Source organism: Entelurus aequoreus, linkage group LG09 (assembly GCF_033978785.1).
Source record: "Entelurus aequoreus isolate RoL-2023_Sb linkage group LG09, RoL_Eaeq_v1.1, whole genome shotgun sequence".
Taxonomy (NCBI): domain Eukaryota; kingdom Metazoa; phylum Chordata; class Actinopteri; order Syngnathiformes; family Syngnathidae; genus Entelurus; species Entelurus aequoreus.
Genome location: NC_084739.1, coordinates 45,241,027 through 45,264,149, shown reverse-complemented (window position 1 = coordinate 45,264,149; position 23,123 = coordinate 45,241,027). Strand labels below are relative to the sequence as shown.

The window sequence follows — 23,123 nt, the reverse complement described above, 5'->3', positions numbered from 1 at the left end:
AGCCGGTGTACCCAGAGGGAACCCACGCAGTCACGGGGAGAACATGCAAACTCCACACAGAAAGATCCCGAGCCCAGGATCGAACCCAGGACCTTCGTATTGTGAGGCACATGCACTAACCTCTATTCCACCGTGCTGTATCTAATGCATTTAAAATTTATAGCATTCTCAAATACGTTTAATTCAGAGCGAAGTAGTTTTAGTGACAATTCTAAATGCGCTTGCTTTAACTTAATAGTTAAAGTGAAGGCGCGGACTTGACAGGCGATCATTACCGTATTTTTCGGATTATAAATCGCAGTTTTTTTTCATAGTTTGGCCGTGGGTGCGACATATACTCCGGAGCGACTTATGTGTGAAATTATTAACACATTACCGTAAAATATCAAATAATATTATTTATCTCATTCGCGTAAGAGACGAAGCAAATGGCAGCAATCGTCACACACACGTCAGCAATCGTCACTCACACGTCAACCAATAAGAATTTGGCGGGGGAGGGTCATGGCAGAAGTGCATTGTGGGTCATGGGATGCTAACTGCTATATGCTATATGCTACTTCCGTAGCTATTAAAATGGATCACATTAACATTGGCGGTAACTTATAAAAACTGAGAAGGACTGAACTAAAATGGCAACGAAAAGGAAATCATATACTGCAGATTACAAGCTGGACATAGTGAAATATGCAGCAGAGAACGGCAATCGAGCAGCAGAAAGAAAGGACATACCAGAGGCGACACCGGGGAGGAAGATTTCATCGGATTTAATGATCGGGAGTGACAGATTGTTTGGTAAACGTATAGCATGTTCTATATGTTATAGTTATTTGAATGACTCTTACCATAATATGTTACGTTAACATACCAGGCACGTTCTCAGTTGGTTATTTATGCGTCATATAACGTACACTTATTCAGCCTGTTGTTCACTATTCTTTATTTATTTTAAATTGCCTTTCAAATGTCTATTGTTGGTGTTGGGTTTTATCAAATAAATTCCCCCCAAAAATGCGACTTATACTCCAGTGCGACGTATATACGTTTTTTTCCTTCTTTATTGTGCATTTTCGGCCGGAGCGACTTATAGTCCAAAAAATACGGTACTCAAAATGTTCCCCCCCTGACGGCTTATGAGTAAAATGCTTACACACAAGAACGATGTATGTTAAGTGGTAGATGGTAATGGCTCAGATGTTAGAGCGGCCGTGCCAGCAAGGGTTCCTGGTGGTTCGACACCAGCTTTCGCCATCCTAGTAACGGCCGTTGTGTCCTTGGGCAAGACACGTCACCCACCTTGCTCCTGATGGGTCATGGTTAGCGCCTTGCATGGCAGCTTCTGCCATTTGTGAATGTGTGTGTGAATGGGTGATAGCCCTTAATTTGTGATTGGGCTATATAAATAAACTTTGATTAATTGATTGATTGATAGTAAAAGCGCTATATGAATACAGATTATTTACCATATGTTAACAATGAAGGCGTGGCGAAGTTGGTAGAGTGGCTGTGCCAGCAATCGGAGTGTTGCTGGTTACTGGGGTTCAATTCGCACCTTCTACCTTCCTAGTCACGTCCGTTGTGTCCTTGGGCAAGACACTTCACCCTTTGCCTCTGATGGCTGCTGGTTAGCGCCTTGCATGGCAGCTCCTGCCATCAGTGTGTGTGAATGGGTAAATGTGGAAATACTGTCAAAGCGCTTTGAGTACCTTGAAGGTAGAAAAGCGCTATACAAGTACAACCCATTTATCATTTATTTATTTATAACTTCAGCAATGTTGCGCTATCACGCATGTAAATAATAATTATTCCTGCGACACGACAGCCGAGCCCCTACGCGCCATTCAATATACCCCATTAACACACAGTTGTTGGACCAACGTTGGGTCGACGACTTTTGTCTGCCTCTCGCCGACGGGGCAACAGCGATTAATTATGTTATATATATAAAGTATTTAATCTACATCTGCTTTTTAGGTCTTAAACAAGTCAATGTTTGCAGTGTGAGGTGAATGCGGTTGTTATCATCTTGTGAAGACCAGAAAGATCAGTCACTGTGTCTCTATTAACTACGTTCAGCTAGAAATAATATTAATGTATGGCATTCAGAGCACATACCTTTTACATTATACTGTATGTAATACAAAATATATTATATAAATCAATACAATCAATTGGCATTTAGCTAGGTGTGCATTTTGTAACAATAGGAATTGGTATTTGTCTTTATTATGCACACGGACGTATTTGACGGACCAGAGGCCACATTGAATGGTATGTATTGTATGTATGTATGTGTCTGTGTAGTGTCCATCAAAGCATTTTCTACCGCTTGTCCCAGCTGCAGGGTGGACCCTGCACAAGTACACCCTGTACACCAGGGGTCCCCAAACTACGGCCAGCGTCCAAAATCAGGCCCGCGTGAAGTCCCAAGTATAATGTCTGTCTTTTCTTATCCACTTTGAGAGAGAGAGAGAGAGAGAGAGAGAGAATCTGGGTTTAACATGGTTAGTGGAGCTCCCCCTGGTGTTGTGGTTATGGCTGTCATTTACGTTAAGGAAGTAGTTTGACATGTACTTCGGTATCAGGGAGGTGTAGCGGATTTTATAGACTAGGCTCAGTGCAAGTTGTTTTACTCTGTCCTCCACCCTGAGCCAGCCCACTTTGGAGAAGTGGGTTGGAGTGAGGTGGGATCTGGGGTGGAGGTCTAGAAGTAATCTGACTAGCTTGTTCTGGGTGGTTTGGAGTTTAGATTTGAGGGTTTTGGAGGTGCTAGGGTACCAGGAGGTGCATGTGTAATCGAAAAAGGGTTGAACGAGAGTTCCCGCCAGAATCCTCGTGGTGCTTTTGTTGACCAGAGAGGAGATTCTAGACAAATCTCGTTCGTTGGCTGACCTTTTTGATTACCTTAGTTGCCATTTTATCACAGGAAAGATTAAACTCTAGAATGGAACCTAGGTAGGTGACCTCATCTTTCCTGGTGATAACAATGTCACCCGCTTTTATAGTGAAGTAGTTGACTTTCTTAAGGTTGATGTGGGACCCAAACAGGATGGATTCCGTTTTACCCAAGTGTATGGATAGCTTGTTGTCAGCGAGCCAGGTGCAAGTTCTACAGAGTTCAGCACTGAGGATTTTCTCCACCTGTGACTTGTTCCTGTCTGATACCAGCAAGGCCGAATTATCCGCAAACAAGAACAATTCACAGTCGCATGCCGATGACAAGTCGTTTATGTATATTAGGAACAGTAAAGGCCCCAATATACTGCCTTGAGGGACTCCACAGCTCACTGAGAGGGGGGGGGACACTGTGCCGTTCACCTCTACACCTGTTCCCTCCCCTCCAAGTAAGATTGCATCCAGCTCGATGAGGTTTTGTTAAATCCAATTGCTCTGAGCTTATCCAACAGTATAGCGTGGTTAACGGTGTCAAAGGCCTTCTGAAGGTCCAGCATGACCATGCCGCAGTATTTGCCCGCGTCCACCTCATGTTTGATGTGGTCGGTCAGATAGAGAAGGCATGTGTCAGTGGAGTAGTTAGTTCTGAAGCCGGATTGGAATTTGGACATGAGTTTATTAGTAGTGAAGTAACTATCGACCTGTTCATAAACTATTTTTTCCATTACTTTCGAAATGGAACTGAGAATAGAAACAGGTCGGTAGTTGCCAGGTTCCAATTTGCTTCCTTTTTTAAAGAGGGGAGTTACTTTTGCTATCTTAAAATCTTTTGGTACTTGGCCTTGTGAAATTGAGAGGTTTATTATGTGCGTGATGATCGGGGCAATGATGGAGGCAGAGTCCCTGAGGAATCTGGAGGGAATATTATCAAGGCCGCTGGCCTTGTTTGGGTGGAGCGCGCTCAATTTTTTAAGCACCTTATCAGCTGTGACCATTTCTAATTTGAAATCGTTGTTGGATACTCCTAGCTTTCTGTAGAAGGCTTTAATGTGTTCTACACCAAAGCGACCAGAGTGGTCGTTTTGAATCGGGAAAAATAGTTTTTGAATCGAGAATCGTGACCCCAAGAATCGATATTGAATCGAATCGTCCTAATATATATATATATATATATATATATATATATATATATATATATATATATATATATATATATATATATATATATATATATATATATATATATATATACTGTAACACTGTTACTTTCGGCGGTAAATAGTAATCTAACGGGTTATTTTTTATATTCAGTAACTCAGTTACCGTTACTACATGATGCGTTACTGCGTTATTTTTTATGTAGTATCGGCTAGCAACTGAGAAGATCTAAGTGGGTTTTATTGGAGCGCTGCAGAAGAGGCGACGGAGAAGAGGCGCGCTCTCTGTGTGGCTGTGTATGTGTGTGTGAGGGAGGGGGCGTGTCTGTTTTTACCAACAAGACATGGCGAAGCCGAAGCCGAGTTTCCTAACATGGAGATATTCTCACTAAATGATAAATAAATGGGTTATACTTGTATAGCGCTTTTCTACCTTCAAGGTACTCAAAGCGCTTTGACAGTATTTCCACATTCACCCATTCACACACACATTCACACACTGATGGAGGGAGCTGCCATGCAAGGCGCTAACCAGCACCCATCAGGAGCAAGGGTGAAGTGTCTTGCCCAAGGACACAACGGACGTGACTAGGATGGTAGAAGGTGGGGATTGAACCCCAGTAACCAGCAACCCTCCGATTGCTGGCACGGCCACTCTACCAACTTCGCCACTCCGTCCCCACTACTTTTCTTTTGTCGACCACAAAGAAAAGAACATATTAGTTAAATGTAAGTTGTGTCTTGGATCAAAGATCCTATCCTAGCAATTCAAATCTGCTGAAATACCTACAAAAGCAACATGCTTCAACGAAGATAGTAAAGAGAGACACATTTCACCTCCTAAGGAACAGCGGCTGGATTTTAACAAGGCACTGCTCGCCAGGACAACATTGTAGCGTGTGTGCTAGAAGATATGCAGGCTATTTCTACAGTAGACTAACACGCTTTCAGGCAGCTAATTAGCATGATACCGGGCGTCAAATGGCACCTGGACAGTGAGTACATAAAAATGGAAAGCGAGCTAAAGAAGACACTCCAAACTCTGCCTCTGCTCATCATTCAGCACTGAAGGGACACACACTCTGTCAATTCTCTTATATACTCTTTCATTCTAGACTTCTAGAGTGTTTGATTATCACATCACTCTAAATGTATAGACTATAAAGTTCACAAACATAAAGAGGGATGCTAGTGGGCCAGGCCAATCTTTCCTTATCTCTAAACTAAAACTGGGGAAATGTGTAGAGTGTTCTGGGCTTCAGACATGATTTTATTTCAGAATTCCTTGAGAGAAAAAAACGTCTGGTTAGGCTTTGTGTATGTAGTGTGTGCCTTCCTTGGTTTACAGCTATGTTGGTATTATGCAGTTTGTTACTTATGTATGTTATGTTGCAGCTATTTAAAATAGTTTTGTCAATTTGTTCTGGCCTGAAACAAATTGGCCCTTTGAAACATATCTTTGTCTTTGTGTGTTGTACGTAGACCACATTGCTTAGCAGAGTTCAGTGATGCAAATGCATGTCAAGATGATCAACAGATAGTATTATTCTCCAGTGCAATAACAGTACTGAAATGAAGGCTAAAAGGGCATTAAAGGGGGCCTTAAAAAAATAAAAATAAAATATAAGTAACTAAAGTTACTTTTCACAGTAACGCATTACTTTTTGGTGTAAGTAACTGAGTTAGTAACTGAGTTACTTTTGAAATAAAGTAACTAGTAACTGTAACTAGTTACTGGTTTTCAGTAACCAATCCAACACTGCAGATAAGTTAAACAATGCCTTTTCTAAATGGACAGCCACCGCACGTAGGACACTTAACATCTGTGAAGACCTAGCGCCGCAAGATGTTGTTTATATCGCCAACTACCGTCGTAAAAACTACCTTGGAGGTACTTTGTACAAAAAACAGATCAGCACTGTCATCTGAAAAGGTAAATAAGCTTGTTTAACAACTGGTTAAACTAAGGAAAAGTAAATTCAGATGTAAATGGTGCACCATGTAAATTTGTTTATGTTATGTTTGTTACATTATTTGTCATTATACTGTACATCTGTACAATGTTGTTCTATATTATTGTAAAGACTTTCAAAATATGCACTTAAGTCTTACTATACTTACTGTCACCAAGTGTTGAGCGCAGTTCCATAAAAAAAAGTTTTGTTTTATGTAGGGCTGTGTTAGAATAATTATGTATATATTATCACACAACTCTTATGCTTAAGGGCCATTGCTATAGTTATTATCAATTGTACTGAAGTGGTATTTTTCTTTGTCTGTGCAAAGCTGGCAATCCAAAAGATTGCAAGACAGTCTCGTATCAGTGTCTGTGTCCAGGAACGGCCTGCTGACTGCCAAGTCCGAACACCGCTGTGACGCAGACAGAGCGATATCACCAGTGTCAGCACATTTGCATTTCTTGTATACCGGTAATCATATATTGTGTCTAAATGGAGCTGTCGAGATTACCCCCTTGCCTCAGCGACAGCTTCAGTGATGTAACCAGGGACCTCCCAAATAAATAGAGGAAGCATGTGGGCTAGACTTTAGAGCGAAGTAACTAGAGTATAGCTCAAAAAACATGTCTCCTCAAATTTAACTCTGTCTCTGCATGATTCCTTGCTTCTCGTCTGTTTAATATATGTCATCAGTGTTTGAACCTGACAGGCTGTCAAATATAATGAGTTAACTCATGTGATTAATCACAAACAATGACCACGTTAATCATGAACACACTTAGATTAATCATGCAATTTATTTTGACAGTTAAAGCTCTTTACCTTTACCAATATATGGTCATTTATCACATCAATGCATACTTCAGTACAAAAATGATTGAGGAGACTCCGACTCGAGTGCTCACTGGCAAGTTTACCTTCAAAATACAGCCTGAAAGAATTTTTGATAAAACGATTACCAAGTTTTGTGCAAATAAATGACATGTCTTCAAGTAAAACATTTAAAAACGTTCCTGGATGACATTCTGACAATAAAATTACATTTGTGTACAAATACTGGGGTCTTTTCTCGAGCTAATTTCAATGACACAAGCAAGTAATCACCTGTTATTAATCATGAATAATTCAAATTCCAAAATGTGATCAGTCTGATTTAATTTTTTTTTATTTTGGCAGTCCCATTTCTAGACAATGTAAGGGCCGAAATTGGTGGGGGGGAAAAAAGTATGATAAAAAGGGTATCCCAATACAACTTTTACACCTCCGATACGATACCAAGTACTGGAGCCTCGAGTATTGGCCTGTACCGATATTAATCGGATATGATATCAACACGAATCAAAGTACACACTTTTATTATTTTGTAATGTGAATTGTTAGAAAAATGCTTGATCAAGTGAAATTACTCAGAAAACAATGGCAGGTATGAATAAAAACACTAACCATTGATTTTGGCAACACCTAGTGGTCACAATAATTCATTACAGCATTATGCAGTAAATTAAACACATTACAAGTATCCAGTAACAAATTAATATATTTGTTACTGGATACTTTCTAATATGCTTCTGCTTTGGAGATTTTGTATCTCCCTGGTGTCATACTTGGGAGATACAAAATAATTTTAAGTTGCCGAGACATCCTGGAAATTATGTTTGTCAATAAAGTACTTTATTCTTCCTTGCTAAATATATTTGTTCTTTCAATTTTGACAAAAACATTGGACTACATACGAGTACAAATCTTCTAAACTTTAATATTATTTGATCATGCAACATGATATTCCAAGCATCTTTTTATTTATGAAAAATAGATACTTAAAGATCTTCTTGTCATCTTGACTTACTGTAGGATTTCAAAGCATGGTATCCACAATAATCACATGCATATGCAGTTGTATGACAATATGAGGGAATAATAATGAGGCAATTAGACATTTATGTCCATATACAGTACAGGCCAAAAGTTGGGACACACCTTCTCATTTCAATGCATTTTCTTTATTTTCAAGACTATTTACATTGTAGATTGTCACTGAAGGCATCAAAAATTTGACACATGTGAAGTGAAAACCCTTTCAGGTTACTACCTCTTGAAGCTCATCGAGAGAATGCCAAGAGTGGGCAAAGCAGTAATCAAAGTAAAGGGTGGCTATTTTGAAGAAACTAGAATATAAAACATGCTTTCAATTATTTCACCTTTTTTTGTTAAGTACATAACTCCACATGTGTTCATTCATAGTTTTGATGCCTTCAGTGACAATCTACAATGTAAATAGTCATGAAAATAAAGAAAACTGTGGTGTGACAATCATTGGTACTTTAACTTTAACTTAAAACCATTGGATGAGAAGGTGTGTCCAAACTTTCGGCCTGTACTGTATATTGATGGTTACAGGCGGTCCTCGTGAGGTTCAGTCAGAACTGTGATCTTGTCCTCAATGAAATTGAGTTTGACACCTCTTTAAATGTATCTTTAAGTAATATGCTACTCTAATTATTTGGTACTTGACAAATGTTGTGTCTTTAGACTGCAGTATTGTTCAATTAGGGACACTTATTATGTATGTCTAGCTTGTGCGCTATTGTGTTCTTCGCTGTTGTGTAGCTGCTGGCTCCTATCAGCCTGTAACCTACCATGTTTACCTTTTGTTAATGACTAAACTAAAATACAAGAAAAGACCAACGTTGTGTGCTCATTGGAGGACATTTAGATGGCTGCCCAACTTTGCACAAGAAAACCCGCTGCAGGACTGCTTGTATCAGAGATTTTAGATCCAAGACAATATTATAACGACCTGCTGTCGTTGATGCTGTGTTCCTGAGTGAGTGATATTCAGACTTCCCATTGTCCTGAACGTACCACGGATAGACGTGCAAGTGGAAGGAACGAGATAAATTGAGCTGTGTTAGCATAAGTTGCTCAATAAAAGTTTGAAAAGAACGTCAGACTTTGTGTGCACTTCTTCTGGGCGCTACAGTTGACTTTTATTGTGCAACCTATGCTAACACAGCTTAACTTATCTCGTTCCTTTCACGTGCACGTCTATCCTCGTCCCTCATTTCCGCAACAACGAACGCTTCCTCCCTCTTCGCCAATCACCTTAGAGGCGTGGTGCGTTCATGACAGTAGGACCTCTGGATATCACTCACTCAGGAACACAACATCAACCCCAGCAGGTTGTTACACTATCATCTGAGTCTTGTTTTTTTAAATGAACCAACACAGATAGACAGACAACATTCACACATTAGTCTTGCCAATCAACCTATCCCCAGGTGCATGTTGTTTTGCACTAAGAATGTTTTAAATAAGTAGCAGATTGAAAATGCTTACTATTTTGAGTTGGTATAGTAGCAACTTAAAAGTTAATTCTGTTGGATTTAATATTTGAAAAGAATACTTTCTTTTTAAAGAAAAGGGATGTAGCAATAGGAATTGCTTGTATGTGTTGTGTAACTCAACACATACAAGCAATTCCTATTGCTACATTATCGGAATGTCCGATAATGGCTTTTTGCCGATATCCGATATTACGATATTGTCCAACTCTTTAATTACCGATACCGATATCAACCAATACCGATATATACAGTCGTGGAATTAACACATTATTATGCCTAATTTGGACAACCAGGTATGGTGAAGATTTTTAAAAAATTAGTAAAATAAAATAAGATAAATAAATTAAAAACATTTTCTTGAATAAAAAAGGAAGTAAAACAATATAAAAACAGTTACATAGAAACTAGTAATTAATGAAAATGAGTCAAATTAACTGTTATATATATATATATATATAGAGGTTAGTACTATTAGTTGACCAGCAGCAAGCACAATCATGTGTGCTTACGGACTGTATCCCTTGCAGACTGTATTGATATATATTGATATATATTGTAGGAACCAGAATATCAATAACAGAAAGAAACAACCCTTTTGTGTGAATGAGTGTGAATGAGTGTAAATGGGGGAGGGAGGTTTTTTGGGTTGGTGCACTGATTGTAAGTGTATCTTGTGTTTTTATGTTGATTTAATAAAAAAAATAAAAAAATAAAACAAACGATACCGATAATAACAAAACCGATACCGATAATTTCCGATATTACATTTTAAAGCATTTATTGGCCGATAATATCGACAGGCCGATATTATCGGACATCTCTAGTTGTGTTCCTACCTGGACGGTTTCATCTGCATCCGGCATTGCTAGCTCAATATACAGCATAAATTCTTCTTTCCAGGTGTTCCATGTCTTGGCAAGATTCACAGAGTCCATTGTTGAGGGGGTTTTAATCCATCCATCCTCGTACCTCTTGCCCTTGTATTTTTTACCGAAACAAATTTCTCCAATTACATAAGAATTTAAGTTGTTTTCTACTTTTTACAATCTTCCGAAATTGTATTATTAATTTGAAATCAAAAGCAAAAGTAGATATGCCATGCTGCTGTGTAAAGGTGCATGAACACATTGAGAAACTTGCAGGGATTTGATAAAAAAAACAACAACACTGTACACATAATTTTTAAAACTAAAATTGAAATTAAAGCTGCAAGCAGCGATGGACGGGACCGACTTTGAGGGCTCATAAAATCCAAACCGGAGCAGTAATTAAAACTCTTTCATCAACTTTTAATCAGAAGGGTTCAATCTCTCTCCTGTGCTAATTTGAAGCCGACACGACAAACGCGCTCAGAGGAGATAATGTTTGAAAAAAGGTGACTGTTTTTACTCAACTTTTGTTTTGAAGGGGTAATTGCAAACTTCCTGTTGATTTTTGCTGGGGGTTTCCAGTGAATGAAATGTAGTTCTAAGTGAAGCCTACATAGAGGTTTTTGTTTCAAGTCTCTACGACATTCCTACAGGGAGTTAGATGCAGTTTTGTCTGTGTGTTCTTCCTAGGGGGCGCTAGAGCACAATTTTGAGTTTTGGGGTTTGGTTTTTTGATTAGATCGCAATTTTCGCCAGTCCTGACGTGTGTCCAATTTGGTGAGTTTTGAAGCATGTTAAGGGGGTCAAATTACAGCTCAAAGAGGCGGCGGTAGAATAATAAAACGCTAGAAACACAATAGGGTACTCTGTCCCAAAGGGACATCAGTCCCTAATAAGAACTGTTCGAAAATACTAAATAAGCCGAACAATTACGTTAATTAAATGTCGCATGTGTCATTTTCCTTTTATATTAAACCTGGCAAGACTGAGTAATTAATGTCTGTCCACTAGAGGGCAGTGCAGGATCACATTTGAGATGAAACGCCGGACTCAGCAGAAGATGGCGCAGCTTTTGTTTTTGTTTTTTACATTTCAAAGTTGAAGCTGATCAAGCATGGACTACAGTAACAAAATAATTGCAGTAAATAAATAATAATTCACGAACAACCACGACCGTGAACATATATATTCATTACAATAGTGAACTATATTTATATAGCACATCATCACAAGTAAAAACACATTGGACTATACTTTTTAAACATCACAGTGAATACAATGTCAAGTTTTTTGAACGATAGATTAAAAGTCAGATTTTAATTTACAACTAAATTGAGCTGATGAGTCGATGACAGGGGAATGAACGTTTATGTCCACGCGCGTGGAGGTCAACACCCTCGAGTGTTGCAATGAGCATATTTATGTAAATGAAGTGTCATGCTTCAACCAGACAGAACGAGATTTAACCAGCCTTTAGCTGACTGTGCGCCAAACGTCACGCGTGTAACAATACAGTCCAGCACTTACGAACACTCAGCAGCTGAACACTTCCACTTTCGATTTGGCCGACTTAAAACAACATGTTGCCCAGCATAATTTAGGAGAAGACAATTTATTTGATTTATGTCAAAAATTATTTCATTTTACTCACCTAAAACATACTTGTATTCTTAAACTCAATGTGAAAGTTTGAATGAGTATGTTTAGCTTGCTCTTATTATAGTCGACACATGAGACCAATTTTATCCTCGTTCAAAGTCAATTACATGATAATATACGTAACAATAAATCGTGATGTATTCGTCACAACACTTAAAAAAAACCCTATAACAATAACTTAATTCATCACTCATTATTATGTTATTGCTTGATTTACACATTTCTGTCAGACTTTCACCCCGGTATCGACTGATGTATTTATTCATTTTTTATTTGTCTGCTTACTTTTTCATATTCTTTTACTTTTTTAAAATTTATTTATGTATTTACACTTATTATTTACAACGTTTTAACGTCATACATTCTTTTTTGCATATGATAACTGCAAATATTGTATCTACACTCTTTGATTGATTTTATTTTGAATTATGATTGTTTTATGATTTTGTTTTCAGATTTCAATATGAATTATCTCTGATTATTTTATAATTTTATTTTTGCCTTTTAATTTTATAGAAATCACTTTGAATGGCCTTGTGTACGAATTGTGCTCTATAAATATAGATAGATAGATAGATAGATATATAGATGGATAGATAGATAGATAGATAGATAGATAGATAGATAGATAGATAGATAGATAGATAGATAGATAGATAGATAGATAGATAGATAGATAGATAGATAGATAGATAGATAGATAGATAGATAGATAGATAGAACTTTATTGATTCCTTCAGGAGAGTTCCCTAAGGAAAATTTAAATTTCAGCAGCAGAAAATAAAGGGCATCTCTATCCTCCTTCAAAACCGCAATAAAAGTTCACCTCCAGACAGCTACAACCCTAAACTAACACCCTCCCCTGATTGTTAATAATCAAATGTAAACAATCAAAAGCAGATACTTTTTCTTATGCCTTCTGATCTATCTCTCTCTCTCCCCCTCTCTGTCTCTCTCTCTCTCTCTCTCTGCCCACTACTTGCTGTCCATATCCTACCAAGTCAGACCTACACTGTTCCAATATCCATTTCTCTGTTCTCAATTGTTGATGACTGATGATAACAACCAAATTTAACCCCCCTCCACACCCCGGATTGTAAATAATGTAAATAATTCAATGTGATTATCTTGTGTGATGACTGTATTATGATGATATCTGATAGTATATATCTGTATCATGAATCAATTTAAGTGGACCCCGACTTAAACAAGTTGAAAAACTTATTCGGGTGTTACCATTTAGTGGTCAATTGTACGGAATATGTACTTCACTGTGCAACCTACTAATAAAAGTCTCAATCAATCAATCAATCAGTGTACAGAATTGAGAAAAGTAAAAAGTAAATAACGGGGGTATAAATGGAAATAAAATAGAAAATATAACAATAAAAATAAAAAGCAACAATAAGAATAACAATATAACTGTAAAAATCAGAATATAACAAGAGAAACTAGGCAGTATAGTGACCATGTTATGAAAATGTAAATATATACTTGCCTTGCCTTTTCTTTCCCTATCTCACTGCTATAGTGTTTTTCCACTTCCATCCAATGATTTATTATTTTTGTCATTCTTCCAACACCTTTCCCCTTGTCTTTCATCGTGAGCTGTTAATATTGGACAATTGTGACACCTAAACACAGGAAGTATACAAACTTTTTAATGACAACAAGTAAACAGTGGGTGTCAATAAATGCATGTGATATAAGTGAATTATCAGGACTGGGCATGAAGAATATGATTCAATAATCTCTGCTACTCCCTTTGGGACATGTTATGCGAGTGTAAACAAACAAACCGAACAGTGCTTTAAGATGGTGACAGCATGAAGGACAATCCTCATGAAGTGACACATAGATAATAGGCTTTATCAATCATATAGACTCAGATATAGGCCAACCGGGACACGCACGCCAACATTACACTTGTTATCACCTCGGGGAAAAAGTAATAACCACAACAATACCGGCTGGATCGTGATTTATTTATTGTAGTTATACAAGTGCACCTGCTGTAATTGAAAATGTTGCGCGTCTACAAACAACAAAGCGCTTCAAAAAAAAGAATGTCATGCATTTTCCAAAATCCCTATCGGTGCATGAACGCGACATGCGTCGACTGTGTTGCTGGGTAAAGTCCGAGACGCCCTTAGGAGAAATCCTGAGTGAATGACTACTAGACTGTCTTTCCCCTACACACCAAATCCAGTATTTTTCCATCAAGTAGCGCGCTGGACCACGTGACCGCGGAGGGTGGGTGAGGAGGGGGGAGGAAGAGGAGGAGGAGGAGGGCGAGCGGGGCCGCTGTCATGTTGCATCCTTATTGACAGAAATGCACTGACTCTGTGCTCCGGCCATGTTGCGCCGTCTATTTCGGTTTCTTCTCTTCGCTTCGGGGTCTAAAAAAGTCCACCTGTTTCCCCCCCCCCCCCCCCCCCCAATCCTGGAAGCGTAATTCTCCTGCAGGTCGTTTTTATAACCTCGTGCGTTCGTGATCGTGTAACCACGCCCACTCGTGGCTGGTGGAAAATTACCAGCTTACAAGCAACAGGCACATGAACGCTACTTGCAGGGGATCACATCATGCAAAGCGGCCGCGGGCTTGCAAAAGAGGGGGGAAAAAAATAAAACGGGCTGCTTTTTGTAATATGTCAAGTCTGGAAATAACTACGAGCGCGTTTGGATAAATATATTTATTAGGATGACTTTTTACGTTTCGGCGTTCAGGCAATATCGACGAGAACATACGTGAAAGAAAGTAACAGTGCTCGATGACGGCATTAAATATGTATTTAAGTTGTTGTGTTCCAATAGAAGAGTCATGAAGAATCCATTCTACATAGCGAGTCTGCCCTCTTTTTTCTCTCTGGGCGGAGTGGTCGCGTGGGCGCTTGAGCCAATTGAAAGAGACAGGCAGCTGCGTCGTCCAATGAGAGCGCATCACGGAATTGTCCGCCAAAGCTGTGGCCAATCAGAGCGGCGCGGGGGGGCGGAACTCCGGTCCAAACTTTCCGCGGCGCCATGGGCTGAAAACTAAACCGAGATGGAATCTCCCAGTCTGAACCGGTTTCAACCGGTTGCGAGTGAGTTGCTTGAGAGAGGAAAGGAGGCGCAGGCACACAACCTCCAAACCGCCCTGGTGGAAATTGGATAAGAGTAACGATTTTTGTCAGCTTTGTGGTAACGTTTGCGTTCGGAAAAATGTCTCGGAGTGACATATATCTGGCTTTGCCGTGATTGTAGTTTTGGAATCCGCATCAGTGTGCTCCTGCCGGGCAGACATCCCTCAGTGCTCGGAAAGCTTCTCTAATCAAGTGTGGAGTGCTCACTAAATCTTGTACATTCTTCGGGGTGAACACTTTTCAATCAACGCCCCGGACTTCGAGGTAGGTGAACTACTGTGGAGTCAAGTGCATTATCTTTCTGTTACGTGTGTTGGATATTTTAACTTTAAACTCACGCCACGCTGAACGAGCAATGAAAGTGTTTGAATTTGCTTTGCTGAGTAAATAAGCTAACGTTGCGTGGTCAAATCCACGCCTCTCCCACCTCGCCAGCATCACCGTGGTGTGTGTGTGTGTATGTGTGTATATATATGTGTGTGTGTACGTGATGGCAGCGGATGTCAAGTTGGTGTTGCTAGGCACTCTCTGCTCTTCACAGTTAGCTTTGTCTTTGCCACCGAGCTAAGAGTGTATTACCGCTGAGTAAAAAGTTGTGTTGATCCAGTTAATAAGACTGATGGTGCACATAGTGTATCCTTGGTGGGAGCGGTTGCAACCTCGCTGGACCACATGGGAGCTGTCTGCGACAACACTGCGAGCGGCATCAAAAAAAAATAAAAATCTAACGTTTTGCATGCTGTGTGATGACGTTGTGGAGAATGAACGCTGACATTAGCGCATATGTAAACGTTGTCGTAAAAAAAAAAAAAGCTCCCTGTGATGTTGTTAGTTTAGTTTGGAGGAGTTAGCTTGAGGATGTAAACAAAGTGATGTCGACATCTGTGCCGGACACGTGATTTGGTTAATGGAAGCCTTGTGTCGATTGAAAGCACAATACAAACTGTCATGTATGCCTTTGAAATAGATGAAAGATCAATAAATCGTTATATTAATAGTAGGGTTAAAGCGATTTTTTTTAAACAACAATTCGATTTAAGTTATCTTCTTCCCACTCCCTTTCAGGCAAAACTGGACAATCATGCATTACATACTATACACTACCTTTTGCAGTATATTAATTTATATTATTATGTGTTGTCAACTTTGTACTTTTTTATGTCATTGCCTGAAATAAATAAATAAATGAAAAATGAAATGAAATTTGATTAAAACTTTGTTGGCGCCGATACGATCCAAAACGAGTCAGTGAGTTGACTTTTATTCAGCAACTTTTTAGCAAACAAGATTCAACAAGTCTAACTGTGAAATAAATACTAGATACTTGACACTGCAGGTGAAGTTTTCTATGTTACTGTTATTCGAAGTTAAAAGTACCAATGATTGTCACAGGCACACACTAGGTGTGGTGAAATTTGTCCTCTGCATTTGACCCATCCCCTTGTTCACCCCCTGGGAGGGGAGGTGAGGGGAGCAGTGAGCAGCAGTGGTGGCCGTGCCCGGGAATAATTTTTGGTGGTTTAGCCCCCTACTCAGTGGCCTAGTGGTTAGAGTGTCCGCTCTGAGATCGGTAGGTTGTGAGTTCAAACCCCAGCCGAGTCATACCAAAGACTATTAAAAATTGGGACCCATTACCTCACTGCTTGGCACTCAGCATCAAGGGTTGGAATTGGGGGTTAAATCACCAAAAATGATTCCCGGGCGTGGCACCGCTGCTGCCCACTGCTCCCCTCACCTCCCAGGGGGTGATAAAGGGGATGGGTCAAATGCAGAGGACAAATTTCACCACACCTAGTGTGTGTGTGATAATCATTGGTACTTTAACTTAACTTAATTCCAACCCTTGATGCTGAGTGCCAAGCAGGGAGGTAATGGGTCCCATTTTTAGTCTTTGGAATGGTACTACCGATCTCAGGGCAGACACTCTACTTAGGTACACATGAATAATGAATACAAACAAACAAGTAAACAACAATTAATTGGTTAATATGCCGCCATCACATTATTTGCTGTGATGCATATATTTTCTTTAAAAAGGCAAAAAAATAATGATTACATACATTTAAAACACATCTGTTATCTGTTATAGTATTAATATATTTTTTCCTACAAAGAAATACAACCCCAGAGAAAAAATGTAACTTAAAACATTTGTATGACGTACAACACTTAAAACCTTTAGTATATCAGTATGTGCAATTAGATTATGGAAAGGATTAAGATCAGTATGTGCAATTAGATTATGGAAAGTATTAAGTCAAGAAATCAAACAATGTACTAATATGATCCAGTTTAAGAAAAGCTCTCTTTTGTTGTTTTAGTTACATCGGGAGTTTGGGAGAAGTTAGCTTGAAGATGTAAACAAAGTGATGTCGACATCTGTGCCGGACACGTGATTTGGTTAATGGTAGTCTCGTGTCGATTGAAAGCACAATACAAACTCATGTATGCTTTGAAATAGATCTAAGATCAATAAATCGTCAACAATTTGTTTTAACAACGATTCGATTTGATTAAAACCTTGTTGGCACGATCCGAAACGAGTCAGTAAGTTGACTTTGATTCAGCAACTTTTTTGCAAACAAAATGCAACCAGTCTAACTGTGAAATGAATACTAGATACTTGACACTGCAGGTGAAGTTTTCTATGTTACTGTTATTCAAAGTTAAAAGTACCAATGATTGTCACACACACACTAGGTGTGGTGAAATGTGTCCTCTGCATTTGACCCATCCCCTTGTTCACACCCTGGGAGGTGAGGGGAGCAGTGAGCAGCAGCGGTGGCCGTGTCCGGGAATCATTTTTGGTGATTTAGCCCCCAATTCCAACCCTTGATGCTGAGTGCCAAGCAGGGAGGTAATGGGTCCCATTTTTTAGTCTTTGGTGTGGTACTACCGATCTCAGGGCGGACACTCTAGTTAGGTATACATGAATACCGTATTTTCCGGAGTATAAGTCGCACCTGCCGAAAATGCATAATAAAGAAGGAAAAAAACATATATAAGTCGCACTGGAGTATAAGTCACATTTTTTGGGGAAATTTATTTGATAAAACCCAACACCAAGAATAGACATTTGAAAGGCAATTTAAAATAAATAAAGAATAGTGAACAACAGGCTGAATAAGTGTACGTTATATGACGCATAAATAACCAGCTGAGAATGTGTCTGGTATGTTAACGTAAAATATTATGGTAAGAGTCATTCAAATAACTATAACATGTAGAACATGCTATACGTTTACCAAACAATCTGTCACTCCTAATCGCTAAATCCGATGAAATCTTATACGTCTAGTCTCTTACGTGAATGAGCTAAATAATATTATTTGATATTTTACGGTAATGTGTTAATAATTTCACACATAAGTCGCTCCTGAGTATAAGTCAAACTATGGAAAAAAACTGCGACTTATAGTCCGAAAAATACGGTAATGCATACAAACAAGCAATTAAACAACAATTAATTGGTTAATATGCCGCCATCACATTATTTGCTGTGATGCATATATTTTCTTTAAAAAGGCAAAAAGTAATGATTACATACATTTAAAACACATCTGTTATCTGTTATAGTATTAACATATTTTTTCTACAAAGAAATACAACCCCAGAGAAAAAATGTAACTTAAAACATTTGTATGACGCACAACACTTAAAACCTTTAGTATATCAGTATGTGCAAATAGATTATGAAAAGGATTAAGTCAAGAAATCAAACAATGTACTAATATGATCCAGTTTAAGAAATGCTCTCTTTTGTTGTTGTTTTTTTAGTTACTTTGGGAGTTTGGGAGGAGTTAGCTTGAAGATGTAAACAAAGTGATGTCGACATCTGTGCCGGACACGTGATTTGGTTAATGGAAGCCTCGTGTCGATTGAAAGCACAATACAAACTCATGTATGCATTTGAAATAGATGTAAGATCAATAAATCGTTAACGATTTGTTTTAACAATGATTCGATTTGATTAAAACTTTGTTGGCGCCGATACGATCCGAAACGATTCAGTGAGGTGACTTTGATTCAGCAACTTTTTAGCAAACAAAATACAACCAGTCTAACTGTGAAATAAATACTAGATACTTCACACTGCAGGTGAAGTTTTCTATGTTACTGTTATTCAAAGTTAAAAGTACCAATGATTGTCACACACACACTAGGTGTGGTGAAATTTGTCCTCTGCATTTGACCCATCCCCTTGTTCACCCCCTGGGAGGTGAGGGGAGCAGTGAGCAGCAGCGGTGGCCGTGCCCGGGAATCATTTTTGGTGATTTAGCCCCCAATTCCAACCCTTGATGCTGAGTGCCAAGTGCCCATTTTTTAGTCTTTGGTATGACTCGGCCAGGGTTTGAACTCACAGCCTACCGATCTCAGGGCGGACACTCTAGTTAGGTACACATGAATAAAGAATACAAACAAGCAAGTAAACAACAATTAATTGGTTAGTATGCCGCCATCACATTATTTGCTGTGATGCATATATTTTCTTTAAAAAGGCAAAAAGTAATGATTACATACATTTAAAACACATCTGTTATCTGTTATAGAATTAACATATTTTTTTCTACAAAGGAATACAACCCCAGAGAAAAAATGTAACTTAAAACATTTGTATGACGTACAACACTTAAAACCTTTAGTATATCAATATGTGCAATTAGATTATGGAAAGGATTAAGTCAAGAAATCAAACAATGTACTAATATGATCCTGTTTAAGAAATGCTCTCATTTGTTGTTGTTTTTTTTAGTTACTTTGGGAGTTTGGAGGAGTTAGCTTGATGTAAGATCAATAAATCATTATATTAACAGTATGGTTGAAACGATTTGTTTTAACAACGATTCGATTTGATTAAAACTTTGTTGCCACTGATACGATCCGAAATGATTCAGTGAGTTGACTTTGATTCAGCAACTTTTTAGCAAACAAAATTCAACCAGTCTAAATGTGAAATAAATACTAGATCAGGGGTAGGGAACCTATGACTCCCGAGCCAGATGTGGCTCTTTTGATGACTGCATCTGGCTCTCAGATAAATCTGGGCTGACATTGCTTAACATAATAAGTAATGAATAATTCCGCTGATAATCACAGTGTTAAAAATGACGTTCAAAATATAAAACATTTTCATACATTTTACTCCATCCATCCGTTTTCTACCACACCTGTTCAAGAAGTCGCACTAATGGTAAGAAGTATTTTATTTATTATTGGTTAGCTTCAGAATAACAATGTAAAAAAGAATAATAGACTTGTTATACTCAAAAACATTTTTGGTCTTACTTAAAAATGTACGCATTTAGTTGTATTTAGTGTTAAAAAATATTATATGGCTCTCACGGAAATACATTTTCAAATATTTGGCTTTCATGGGGGCAGCACGGTGGCAGAGGGGTTAGTGCGTCTGCCTCACAATACGAAGGTCCTGAGTAGTCGTGAGTTCAATCCCGGCCTCGGGATCTTTCTGTGTGGAGTTTGCATGTTCTCCCCGTGACTGCGTGGGTTCCCTCCGGGTACTCCGGCTTCCTCCCACCTCCAAAGACATGCACCTGGGGATAGGTTGATTGGCAACACTAAATTGGCCCTACTGTGTGAATGTGAGTGTGAATGTTGTCTGTCTCTCTGTGTTGGCCCTGCGATGAGGTTGCGACTTGTCCAGGGTGTACCCTGCCTTCCGCCCGATTGTAGCTGAGATAGGCTCCAGCGCCCCCCGCGAACCCAAAGGGAATAAGCGGTAGAAAATGGATGGATGGATGTCTTTCATGGCTCTCTCAGCCAAAAAGGTTCCAGACCCCTGTACTAGATACTTGACACTGCAGGTGAAGTTTTCTATGTTACTGTTATTTAGTTAGGTACACATGAATAATGAATACAAACAAGCAAGTACACAACAATTAATTGGTCAATATGCCGCCATCACATTATTTGCTGTGATGCATATATTTTCTTTAAAAAGGCAAAAATAATGTTTACATACATTTAAAACACATCTGTTATTTATTATAGTATTAACATATTTTTTCCTACAAAGAAATACAACCCCAGAGAAAAATGGAACTTAAAACATTTTTATGACGTACAACATTTTAAAACCTTTAGTATATCAGTATGTGCAATTGGATTATGGAAATGATTAAGTAAAGAAATCAAACAATAATATAATAATACTAATATGATCCAGTTTAAGAAACTGTTCAAACTCAAAGTGTTTACAAAGAAGAACCATGATAAACAAATCTGTACAACTTTTCGAGTTATGTTGCTACCAAACAAACCCTGGTATAAGAAAGTCTGCACTCTGCAAAGCTCACTACTTTCATCTGGAGCGTTTCCAAGGCGACAAAGCCAGCCGGTCGCATTGCGCACAGACGGAAATCACCCCAAAAAAGCTGTATATCACGGTAAATACGGGTAAACTGAAACACTTTTTAATGAATCCTCAATCCATCCATCCATTTTCCACCGCTTATTTCTCTCAATGTCGCGGAAGAAATGGAGCCTATCGAGCTGCGCTCGGGCGGAAGGCAGCAGCACCCTGGACAAGTCGCCACCGCATAAACTGTCACCCACAAAATATATTTTAAGGCAGCCGCACTAGTGGCTCCCTGGAGCTTCTTCAAAAATGTATGAAGGAGATGAGGAAAAAAAAAAATATTTTGTTTTAATATGGTTTCTGTAGGAGGACAAATATGACAAAAACAATTTAGAAATCCCTCTGTTTATATTAAACATGCTCAACTGATGAGAGTATTTGGCGCGCGCAATTTTGTCCTACTAATTTCGTAAGCCCAGCTCAATTTTTGTTTCATCTGACCACAGAACATTCCTCAAGAAGGTCTTATCTTTGCCAATGTGATGTCAGATGAAACAAAAATTGAGCTGTTTGGCCACAATAAACAGCAATATGTTTGGAGGAGAAAAGTTGAGGCCTTTAATCCCAGGAACACCATTCCCACCGCAAAGCATGGTGGCGGTAGTATTATGCACTTGAAGAAAAATGGGCTGCATGATCGAGTCGACAGAAGAAAGCCATTTCTGTGCAAATGTCACAAAGTATCCCGCTTACATTACGCCAAACAGCACAGAGACAAGCCTCAAAACTTCTGGAACAAAGTAATTTGGAGTGATGAGACCAAAATTGAACTTTTTGGCCACTCGACCATGCAGCCCATTTTTCTTCAAGTGCCTCCTTATTGTGAATCTTGAAACACCCACACCACAATTTTTCAGAGGGTCCTGTATTTCAGCTGAAGTTATTTGTGGATTTTTCTTTGCATCTCCAACAATTTTCCTGGCAGTTGTGGCTGAAATCTTTGCTGATCTACCTGAATCCCTCATTTTCCACTTCTTAATCAGCGTTTGAACACTGCTGATTGGCATTCTCAATTCCTTGGATATCTTTTTATACCCCTTTCCTGTTTTATGCAGTTCAATTACCTTTTCTCGCATATCCTTTGACAATTCTATTGCCTTCCCCATGACTCAGAATCCAGAAACATCTCTGCAGCACTGGATGGATGATGCAATGGTCTGTCAGAAGCCCAGAAACTCACTGACCTTTTATACACACACATTAATTACAAACAAACAGGTCACAGGTGAGGAATGGAACCTTGATTAGCCATTCAAAACTGTTTGTGTCAACTTTTGTGCATGTTATCAGATCAAAGTCACTGGGGTATGTAAACTTTTGATCAGGGTCATTTCGGTACTTTCTTTTGTTATTTTAATTTAAAAAGAGTAAACACAGTTGTTTGCCAATAAATAGCTTCACACAACCATTAAGCATGAGTGGAAGAAAGATTTTTGTGTTATCATTCATATTCTCTGAAGAATGGCCAAGAAATCATAAATTCTCCCATATATATGTATATATATGTATATATATATATATATATACATATATATGTGTGTGTGTATATATATATATATATATGTATATATATATATATATATATATATATATATATATATATATATATATATATATATATATATATATATATATATATATATATATATATATATATATATATATATATATATATATATATATCAGTGTTTCCCATAAACTGCCGAGATACCTGTGGCAGTGGGGGCGTGGCTATGGGCGTGG

The 23,123-nt window shown here is 38.5% G+C and overlaps 2 protein-coding genes across 3 annotated transcripts in view; one reads left to right on the top strand and one right to left on the bottom strand.

The window, feature by feature from the left end:
• LOC133657473 (RING finger protein 122-like) overlaps positions 1–8,888 on the bottom strand; it is a 41,795-nt gene extending 32,907 nt beyond the window's left edge. Inside the window, exon 1 of the mRNA XM_062058835.1 lies at positions 8,697–8,888. The gene's annotated coding sequence lies outside the window, so the exon portion shown is untranslated. The remainder of the gene's footprint in view (positions 1–8,696) is intronic.
• Positions 8,889–14,818: 5,930 nt separating this feature from the next.
• xpo1b (exportin 1 (CRM1 homolog, yeast) b) overlaps positions 14,819–23,123 on the top strand; it is a 55,760-nt gene continuing 47,455 nt past the window's right edge. The window contains exon 1 of one of the 2 annotated variants that reach the window (XM_062058824.1): positions 14,819–15,268. The gene's annotated coding sequence lies outside the window, so the exon portion shown is untranslated. The remainder of the gene's footprint in view (positions 15,269–23,123) is intronic. The other variant, XM_062058822.1, reaches the window with a different exon arrangement.